This window comes from Dendrobates tinctorius, unplaced genomic scaffold (genome assembly GCF_039654945.1).
Source record: "Dendrobates tinctorius isolate UK_male_01 unplaced genomic scaffold, ASM3965494v1 ptg000051l, whole genome shotgun sequence".
In the NCBI taxonomy this organism is placed as follows: Eukaryota; Metazoa; Chordata; class Amphibia; order Anura; family Dendrobatidae; genus Dendrobates; species Dendrobates tinctorius.
In genome coordinates this window covers 26543986-26555223 of record NW_027361719.1, presented here as the reverse complement: position 1 = coordinate 26555223, position 11238 = coordinate 26543986, and positions in this window count along the sequence as shown.

Genomic DNA, 11238 nt, shown 5'->3' with positions numbered 1-11238 from the left:
CAAATGAATGGGTCTATGCAGATGTCAGCGGGTTTTCACGGGCCGTGTGTCCGTGTGCAAAACATGGAGACATGTCCATTTTAACGTGGACACATGGCCCGCAACACGTGCTGCTCACGTGCACTGTTCACACAATCCTCCGTGCTCACGGATGGCCGCCGGGAAGAAGCGGCTACTGTAAGCGCTGTTCCCGGCGGCTGGTGCTGAACGTGGCTGTGATTCTTCTCTCCTGCTCTGCTGGGAGGAGAGCAGAATGAATGAAAACCTGACGTGGGGTTTCCCTCATTTTCATAACCAACCAGATGAAACTTACAGCTGGGGGCTGCATCCCTCAGCTGTCAGCTAAAGCCAGGTTGGTTGTGAAGAATAGAGGGGTCCCCAGGCTGTTTTTTTAATTATTTAAATAAATAATTTAAAAAAAATCGGCGTGGGGTCCCCCCCTCTTTTTGACAACCAACCTGACTAAAGCCGACTAAAGTGTTTATTTAACCCTTTGTTTACTGTAGGATTAGTAATGGATGGGTGTCTCATTGACGCCTCTCCATTACTAATCAGGGCTTAATGGCACCTTATAATAGAAAGGTGCCATTAACCCCTTATTACCCCACTTGCCACCACTACAGGGCAAGTGGGAAGAACCTGGCAAAGCTCCAGATTAGGCGCATCTAATAGATGCACCTTTTCTGGGCAGCTGGGGGCTGCTGTTTTTAAGCTGGGGGGCCAAGATCAATGGCCCCTTACCAGCCTGAGAATATCAGCCCTCAGCTGTCGGCTTTAGTCAGGTTGGTTGTCAAAAAGAGGGGGGACCCCACGCCGTTTTTTTAAAATTATTTAAATAATTAAAAAAACAGCATGGGGACCCCTCTATTCTTCACAACCAACCTGGCTGAAGCTGACAGCTGAGGGTCGCAACCCCCAGCTGTAAGTTTCGTCTGGTTGGTTATGAAAATGAGGGAAACCCCACGTCGGGTTTTCATTCATTCTGCTCTCCTGCCGGCAGAGCAGGAGAGAAGAATCACAGCCGCGTTCAGCACCAGCCGTAGTGAACAGCGCTTACTGTAGCCGTTTCTTCCCGATGGCATCCGTGTGGTCCTGATGCGGCACACGGTACCGGAATTATCTGGACGTGTGAAACCGCCCTTAGGCAGAGAGCATCAGGGGTGCTCCTGTTTCAGTGAACCCCTGCAACTTGCTCTGCCATTTCAGTTGCTGACCTCAGCATTGAGGCGTACACATACTATACTCTCCAAAGCTTTTAATACAAAACCAACCATAAGTTAAAATACAAAGCTGACAGAAAATGTTTAGCAAGAGACAATTTTATTGTACACTACAGAACACATTGCTTGGGTAATCCAGTCAAATAGCAGTGCTAGTATCAATGGCTCAATACTCCTCTTACATTAAATGAGGACAAGATGCATGACCAATTCCTTGGCCATTGATAGAGCCCCTTCTACAGTAATAACAAGCCTGGGGTGGACCTTACAGAAATCATGCAATTGTTGGGTGAATTGTGATTCTGCAAACCATTTCATTAGAATAATAATTCCCCCCCAAAATCTCACAAACACATCACTGCCTTCTAATTTGTTCTAGGGAAGAATGATATGTGTATCCAAATGAATTCCCACCTGTGTTCTTCTTGCCCCCTATTTTTGTTTAGCACCATTATGTTTCTATCCCTCCACACTTTCTACTTAGCTCCTCCAGCAACCTATTGCTATTTTATGAGTTGCAGTGAACCCTTTATTGCTGTTTGCCCTGAAGACCAAGTGATCATTCCTATTTCCTACCTTTTATGAGTATAACCAGGACTAATGTTATGCAGGTCAGGAATGTTCTTCACAAGTGCTCTTTCTTGGTCATCTGCTATGTGCAAAACAAGAATGCATGAAATCTAATAGTTTGCAATAACACAGTAATGAGCTGAAATAATTGTACTTTGAGAGAGATGGGTGTGGAGGCTAGAAAGAATGCGCTTGTCTTTATTGCTGACATATATATTGCTAGTGTGTCCTTGGGAACAGATCAGACCGTAGTACAGCTATCACTGAGATTAACTTACCTTGCCTCCAAATAGGTGAGGGCAATGCACTGTAGTGCAGGGTCTGAGTTCATACTATTGTAGTGTGAATGACTACGCGCTGACTGCTTGAAGCCTCATTCAGACTTCAATTATTTTTCTCATACACAAAATAAATGGCAAAAAACAGTTCAGTTTTCATCAATTATTTGGATTCAATTTTCATCAGTGTTTTCATTGGGTGGGAGAAACTTTGCATTTTTTCCAAATGAGAAAATCCCTAATGGTAAAAAGAGACTTACTGTCCAATGTTAAAAATGGATAAAAATGATCTGTAACATGGCTCAAAAACGGACATTTCTCCATTTTTTTTTTCTTGGCTGACACATGATCCGCAAAAAAACGGACATGTTAACAGCTCCATGGATTGTAATGGGTATGTGTTCTATCTGTGAAAAACACACATAGAACATGTCAGGCTTTATTCAGACCATTTTTTTTTCACATACATGTTTAGAAAAACTGTGGGTTTTGATTGAAATGTTATAGTGTAGCAATTGTTATTAAAATTAACTTTTAATGATCAACTAATAACAAAATCAAAATTAAGTTGTGTAAACCGCAAAGTACAAGGGGCAAGGACTAACATACATAGAAAGATGAATGTTGCTGTCATGTGTAATATATCTCCGGCTGTAAACCTAAATATGCGCGCCTTATCTCTGGTGCGCAACGCACTTCCATTCTGCAACTGACGCACTTCCAGTCTGCGGACAAGGCGGATATCCGGTGTTTGAAGCGCAACAACCGCGATGGAACTCAACCTCCTAACACATTGTTTGCGCTGGTTGGTAAGTATATTCCATATTGCATTAATACTCATAAGGGTATCTTTCCACGGTCAGTAAACGCTGTGGGTTTCACGCTACATACATCCGCAGTGTCAAACCCACAGCGTCCAGATGTTACAGAATAGCGGATGGGATTTCATGAAATCCCATCTCCACTATGCGTTCAGAGACGCAGGTGGCAGGCCTGCGTAAAAGGACATGCGGCGCGTCTTACTAGATCGCAGCATGTCTACTTATGATGCGGAGAAACTCAGTCCCTGTAGCGTAAATTTCCCATAGACTATCATTAGATGCGGTAAAACCGCATCTAATTATTAGTCACATGTGTAATAACTGTGGAAACGCAGCTTACTATGCATGTGTACCAATCGAAATAATGTCTTACCTTCTGCCACCGCAGGAAGTTCGCGTCCACTGTAGTTCTCGCGATAACTGTGCTGACGGCAAGAACTGCCATGCACATGACTGCCGGGGTTATCTCCGGTCACTAGACTGGTTCGCATGGTCAGCTGACCGCGAGAACTACAGTGCAGGTGACTGGAGAGGAAGTATTTGTGCTGGTTTATTATTTTTTCTTTTCAGGAGATTGAGGGCTTCACAGGAATTAGGAGTATAATAAAATGGGAAAACTGTGTTTAGTGCTTTATTTCATTAAAATACTTTTTTTCTGGCTGTCTTTTTTAACCCCTTAACAACTATAGTACTAGTAATGGATAGGTATCTTATTGACGCCTCTCCATTACTAAGCCAGGCTTGATGTCATCTTACAATAGAAAGGTGACATCAACCCCCCAACTATTACCCCATATGCCATCGCTACAGGGCAGTGGGAAGAGAGAGGCTAAGTGCCGGAATTGACGCATTTTAGAGATGTGCCATTTCTGGGGCGGCTGTGAGGCTATGAACATCAGCCAGCAGCTGTCTGCATAGCCTTTTCTGGGTATTAATTATAGGGGGACCCCATGACATTTTTTGGGGGGATCCCCTATTGTAATAGCCACTACACGCTAAATATACAGTTGTGAGCTGATATTCATAGCCTGGGAAGATCCATGGGTATTACCTGCTTCCCAGGCTATAAACATCTGCCCCCAGTTGCTGGCTTTCCCTCTATGGTGCGGGAGCCCATGTCATTTTTTTTTAAATTATTTATTTACTAAAAAAAAGGAAAGGACATTACATATAAATCTCTCTGCTTTCAGGAACTTCCTGTGTGCCCGGTGTCACACTTGCGAGTGTGATGCGAGAAACTTGCAAGTCTCTCGCATCAACACCCGGCACTTGGGACCGGAGTGTGTGGCTGTATGTATTTCTATGCAGCCGCACACTCCGGTTCCGAGTGCAGGCAGCAGCGCCGGGTGTTGATGAGAGACTCGCACAAGTTTCTCACATCACACTCGCAAGTGTGACACCAGCCTGTCATGTACTTCTGGATGTGACACAAGATTCAACATATGTAAATTAGTACACATGCATAGTAAGTTGCGTTCCCGCAGTTATTACGCATGTGACTAATGATAGTCTATGGGAAATTTGCACTGCGTGGACTGGCGTCTCCGCATCGTAAATAGACATGCTGCAGTCTGGAAAGATGAGCAGCACGTCCATTTACGCAAGTCTGCCGCTTGCATCTTTGAACGCATAGTGGACATGGGATTTCTTGAAATCCCATCCAATATGCTGTAACATCTGGACGCTGTGGGTTGGACGCTGCAGATGTACGCAGCGTCAAACCCGCAGCGTTTACTGACTGTTGAAACATATGCTATCTGCAAACAGGAAACCACTTTTTTTCTCCTTCCCAGAAGCCAACTTTCAATAAGATGTATTTCAAGTGGCAAAAAAAACATGCAATGAAAAAACACATAAAAAACGCATGCGGAAAAATCTAATAAAAAAAGCATGTAAAAACGCATAAAAAATGCAGGTGACCTGCCAGTGACCTCAGATGCAGATTTCACCTGCGTCAAATCCTGAGCAAATACTGAGCCAATCCTGACCATGGAAACATACTGTAATGGTGCTGCAGTGCAGTACAGCGCAACCTCCACGAGGGGATGCTGGTGAGGGAAGAGAGGTTGCACACACAGCGCAGCACTACTAAGCAGCAGCACAGGCGCCACCTGGTGGCGAAAGAGAGGTCAGACGAGTCAAGTTAGAAACCGAGAGGGAACGAAGTACCAGAGGTCACAGTAATACATGTAGTCCAATACAAGCCAGAAGTCAGGAGCAGAGATAACAGAGACATGAGACAGTAAAACAGGTCAGAAGTCAGGCCCGGTCACATACCAAGAGGTCCAAGTACAGGGAGCGAACACTAAGGCAAGAGGGGTGGCAGGAAAGGGAAGTCACAAGGTCAGAGTAAACGGGCAGAGGACAAAACACGGTATCAAGGGGTCAGCTGCTCTAGCTTGGGAGCATGAACTATCACTGACATTAGTCTGAAGGTCACAACAGACTGAAATAACCCCACAGAAACCAGAACGAGGCAAAGATGGTTAACTCCTGCATGACCAGACCGGGGAGAGAATAACAAGAAACGAATCCCGACCTGGATCATGACACATACCCTAATAGTGTAGTCATAGGAATTTGCTGCAAAATAGTGGTTCAGAGACGGAACTCATTAGATATAAACCTCCCAAATACACCTCCTGTTTAATCCTTAAGATAACAGATTACTAAACAGTTGGTAATCAAATGAATAATGGTTGCAAATCATCTTAATTGCTGTCATCAGGGCAACCCTAACAAAAATGCTTTTATGGGAATTTACAGAATACACCCCCTTAGGGCTCATACCCATCTGCGAGAAAAAAAAAGTCCGATTTCCGGACGGAAAAAACGGACGAGTGCCATGCGAGTGCAATGCAATTTCTGTGCAATTTTTAAATGGTACATCTGTATGACATGCATATGCAATCCATATGCAGCCAGTCTGAACTGCTGTGACCTCATCCCTTGTATTTTCCCACGGTCCTGAGGTCACAGCAGTTCAGCCCGGCTGCGAGAACAGCTTCAGTGACTAGCGGTGATGTCACTGATGCTGCTCTCCCTCACAGCCTGACCTGCACTGAACTCTGGAGCGTGGGAAAATCAACTGGCTTTTTCCCACGCTTAAGAGTTCATCGCAGTTCAGGAAGTGAGGGAGCGCAGACTCAGTGACGTCACCAATAGTCACTGAGGCTGCGCTGGCAGCATCTCATTCATTCACCAGTAGTTTGCAGCCGGGACGGTCGCATCCTAGCACCATCCTGGTTGCAAACTGTAGATTCCCCATATATGGATTATGGTGTGGGACAGAACGCTGGACAGGTATGATATATTGTTGGCTTATTATTTTATGTTTATTACAGGAGAACGAGGCTTCAGGGAATTAGCAGAAGTTGTAAGTATGGTTTAATTAAGAACAATAAAGGAGTCTGTGTTTATTTCAAATAAAGGATTTTTTAATAGGTGTCTGAATTTTATTTACTATTTGACTATATGGGTTTAGTAATGGGGGTGACTAATTGACGTATCTTCATTACTAACCTTGGGGCTTGATAATAATAATAATAAATTTTATTTCTATAGCGCCGACATATTCCGCAGCACTTTACATTTCAGAGGGGACTTGTACAGACAATAGACATTACAGCATAACAATAATCACATAGATCATAACAGATACCATGAGGAATGAGGGCCCTGCTCGCAAGCTTACAATCTATGAGGAAAAAAGGGAGACACGAAAGGTGGGTGGTAACAGTTGCCCTGATTGTATGGACCAGCTATAATGTTAAGTGTGTAACAGTACAGATGCAGAGGGCTAATGGATATATAAAGCATGTGGGAACATGATGTGGGGAACCTGGTTATGGTAAAAACTTTTGGCTGTGCCACACAGGGATAGATTAGGTTAATGTGTTGAGGCGGTAGGCCAGTCTGAATAAATGAGTTTTCAGGGCACGCTTAAAATTGTGGGGATTGGGGACTAATCATATTGACCTGGGAAGTGCCATCAACACCCCAACTATAATCCCATATGCCACTGCTACAGAGCAGTGGGAAGAGCAAGGCTATGTGCCAGAATTGGTGCATCTTACAGATTCACCTTTTCTGAGGCGGCTGAGAGCTGGTGTTTGTAGCCAGGAAGGGGGCTACTATTCATGGCTCCTTCCTAGGCTATAAATATTACCTAGGTGCTGTGGGAGCAGAGAATAACCGGCCTACCCCGACGCGTGTTTCGGAGCGCTATGCTCCTTCCTGAGGAAGTATATTCTCAAAGAAGAAGGAGCATAGCGCTCCAAAACACGCGTCGAGGTAGGCCGGTTATTCTCTGCTCCCACAGCACCTAGGTAATATTTTATGCCGTAGACTTTCTAGCCGTTGGCTTTGTTATGAGCACATGCTCTATGATTGTCTATATTGTGCCTTGCTGGAGTCTGTGCAGCCATTGGTGTTGATATGTACATTTGCCTTGTGATTGCTTGTATGCCATATATGACTGCCTGCATGCTACATGTCGCTTTAATTCTTTTTATCGGCTTTTGATACATTTGCCCTTTGAGAATATATATTGGATTTTGTACTCTAATAATGGTCCATGACGTTTCTATAGGGCTCTTTGGGACTGTGTGGGTGGTTTATCCGGCTTTTGTATGCCATGTGAATGTGGCGCCTCCCAGGAGTATGGTCGCCACAATGGCATTGCCTTCCTCCAGGGAGGGTGATGTCAGGCTTGGAGGCAATGAAGGGTCTCTCTTGCAGTTTACCATGTCATGCAACACTGTTCCCACTCCAGGCCAGCAGAGGGAGCTCTGAACCAGGATTGGGGGAGGAGCACGCTCTGAGGGCCAGGAAGGGAAATAGTTAGTGTGAGGAGGGCAACGTGTATAGATGCGTGGAGAGAAGCTGGAGGTCGAGCTGAGGACAGAGAGCTCCCTCCTTGTGATAGCGCATGATCTGGAGCCTGGTCTCCACGTTTGTATGGATACTGAAGGTCTTGCAACAGAAGCCAGAGAAATAGGAAGCTGTAAATGCTCTATTTCCAACTAAGACTCGGTGGCACAACCGCAACGGGTGAGCCAAGAGAGATAGAGGGCTACAGCTGTCTGCCACACGAGGTAGTTCTAAGAGAAGTATGTACCTCAAGCCAGCGCTAGGAAGGAGACTACACAACCCATCTGATAGAGAGATACCTGAGTTGCTTCCAGGCTAGCCTGCTCCTGTGCCATCTGTAACCAGGACCCTGGACTGCGTTTGCCAAGTAAAGGTAAAGAAACTGCACCCTGTTGTGTCCTTGCCTCCTTCCTGCAACATCCTCAGCACTGCTAAATCTCTGTGCCAAACACTGCACCTTCTTCCTAACCCCTTTATCTACACTGCCCTGGGACTACAGCCCTGCCTGTGGAGGGCTACAACATCATAGCTGCACTACACCATCAGTCCCAGAGGATCTGCATACAGCGTCGGCTTAACACCTCCCTTGCCGAACACCACAGGTGGCGTCACGAATCATTCACCTATAAACTTTATTCCCAACTCAACCCCTTTTACATGGGCGCCCAGGGCCACGGACCGGGTCACCGCTGCTGTGACATTCCAATCTGAGAGACCGGCCCGGTACCGAGTACCCCACAGCCCTGGGAGGGCGACTCATGTGCACGTCTTCATCCCCCTGTATTCCATGTACTTTAGTGTCCTTGTTTTAAAATGCATTACTCAATAAAATTTATTTTTATGGGACTTTTTGACTGCCTGTTGATTGGTTTGCTCTATATTTAGGTTGCAGTTGTCTCTACTAGTTCTAGTACTAATACCAATATGTGGTCCATGTCACATGATAATACAATTTTCTAAATAATTACTCTTTCATGGTTTCCACATATATTATGTGTACCACAATTGTATTTTACTATTTCATACATATGTAAGCAGGTTGTGGGGTGCAGTGACAGACAGAAGGCAGAGCAAGAGTTAATAACTTTACTTTAACAGGGGAATATTCCACGCAGGGAGGTAAACAGTTAAATGAGGGACTAAACAGTTCAATTTGCAAAGGATATGCAGAGTTAAGGAACAATGAATCAGGTAATGGCAGGTCTTGTGAGCCACTTAACATGTCAGAAGTTCCTCAGACTGTGATTCCTGCTGGGAAGTCAATAGCGCTAACAACGGCTGGCGCAGTGCTTATCCAGGAAGGTCCTGTAGGTAACGAGGATCTGTCTTCTGGCAGCAGCGGTCCATCTTCGGTATCGTCCGCTGTGCCCCTAGTCGATAAGTTGATGCGGCCGAGTCAATTAAGGCCACAGTGCTGTCCGGGTCCAATGTAGACCGGCAAGTATCAACTGGCAAATCAGGGTGCAAGTGTCTGTCCCGTACCCGGTTTCTCTTGTGGCACGTGTGCTGTACTCACGGGCACGAAACATATGGCACCTTGTTCTCTGATAGGCACCCTGTACCTCTCTCAAGTCCCCGCGGTTGGAGGCTGGGGTTAATGGATGCAGGCCTGCGCAGCACCGGTGCCCTGGGGATTGAACACTCCTCTCAGCCTGCTGCACAACGCCTGCCTGCGCCAAGACTGCTTCTAGGCCACCGGGTCTGTCTGCTGGATTCCGTCGCAGCGCCGGTGGTTCGGTTGCAGAGCGTGCTCCCTGCCCTGCTGCTCGCACGCTGACTGCAGGGAAATCTCTGCAACTTCATGTGCTTTCTACCTCAGCTTTCCTCCTCTGACTAAACACGCCTCCTCTTCTTGGGTCATGGGGCCTGACCGGTCCCCTATTCCTTCCCCCAGTAAACAGGGAAGGTAGTCTAACAGTTCCGATCCCGGCAAGCAGGTACCTGCAGCCCAGTCTTCTCCCTTACACATACATATCTCAGATGTTTTTCCTTTTCTTATACTGATGCCGTGTTAAGGAGACTGCACGTTATCTTGTGACTTATCTCGGATATTGTGAATGAATGGTACCATAATATCCGTTATTCATTTGATTACACACTGTTTAGTAATCTGTTATATTAAGGATTAAACAGGAGGTGTATTTGGGAGGTTTATGTTTAATGAGATCAAGCTCTGAATCCCTATTTTGCAGCAAATTCCTATGACTGCACTATAATGAGTATTCATGCTATATGGCATATATGGTGTACGGTGGTTACAAATCTTAGACAGCACTGTTCAGCTACATAGGCTACATCTCTGGGACGTATGCCTCACCGTTATACCACTGGAAGTGGTCACAGGTAGATACCGGAGGCATACCACTATATGTGTATTCTAAGTGTAGCTGTCTCAAGAATAATTTTGCCCGACAGGCATTCTGTCTATCCATAACTGTAATTAGTTACGGCAAGCATACCTGCAGATATACTAAAAGCTCTGCACACAGCATGATATTACACACAGAGTTTTATATGTCCTAGTTGTATTTATTTATTGAGCCAGAGGCCTGTTCCTATACTGGGTTACACATACATACACATACACTTGTGGACCTCAGTATCTACAAGGCATATATCCTCCTCTAATCATACTCTGGAAATAATTAGGAGGACCACAGAATTGACTGTGTATACCATTCATCTTTCCATGTACAGTATGTTTGCACCTTGCACTCTGTGGTTTGCACAATTGAATTTTGATGTTTTTATTAGTTGTTCATTAAAACTTACATTTTCATCCCAATTGCTACACTATATTATACTTTTCGCTGGGTTACCATCTTTCTGCTGAATATTTTTGATTGAAATGTTACATATTGTTTTTTGAAGCAGCAGCTGACCAATGTCATTCTTACTAAGAAACATGAAGGACATCAACATGATTTTCCCATTTTTAAGTACGGTACATTTTATCATAAAATGAGCGATGTAATTCCAATCTACAAAATATCTTGCAAAAAACAAGTCTTAATTTGTCTATGTCAATGGAAAAAAAAAAGTTGTGGTTCTTGGAAGGCGAAAAGGAAAAATTTAAACCAAATAATTAAACTTAGGCTTAATCCCCTTCTCCCTCCATGCGGGGACATCGACGTGGTCCCTGGTATGCTTACTGTTGGTGTGCGTGCCCCAGCTTCCAGCGATGAGCATAGTGCGTGCTTGTTGCTGAGAGGCATTTAGTATAATGGGTTAACCTGCAAGATGGCTCCCAGCCTGAATCCGAATCCCTCGTCTTGAATCCGTAGTGCCCTGGTATGGGGTGGTCAACCCTTTTCCTGAAGTCTCCCAATCCATGTGCAGCCAGTCCCTGATCCAGTATCTTAGATCGGTGTGTCTGAACATAGCTCTAATCAGTGTCAGCGACTCAGACACAACAGACAAAAGTGTTTCAGCTCACCTCTTCCCCGGAAAAAGCCTTTGATTCTATGGACTCTGAGC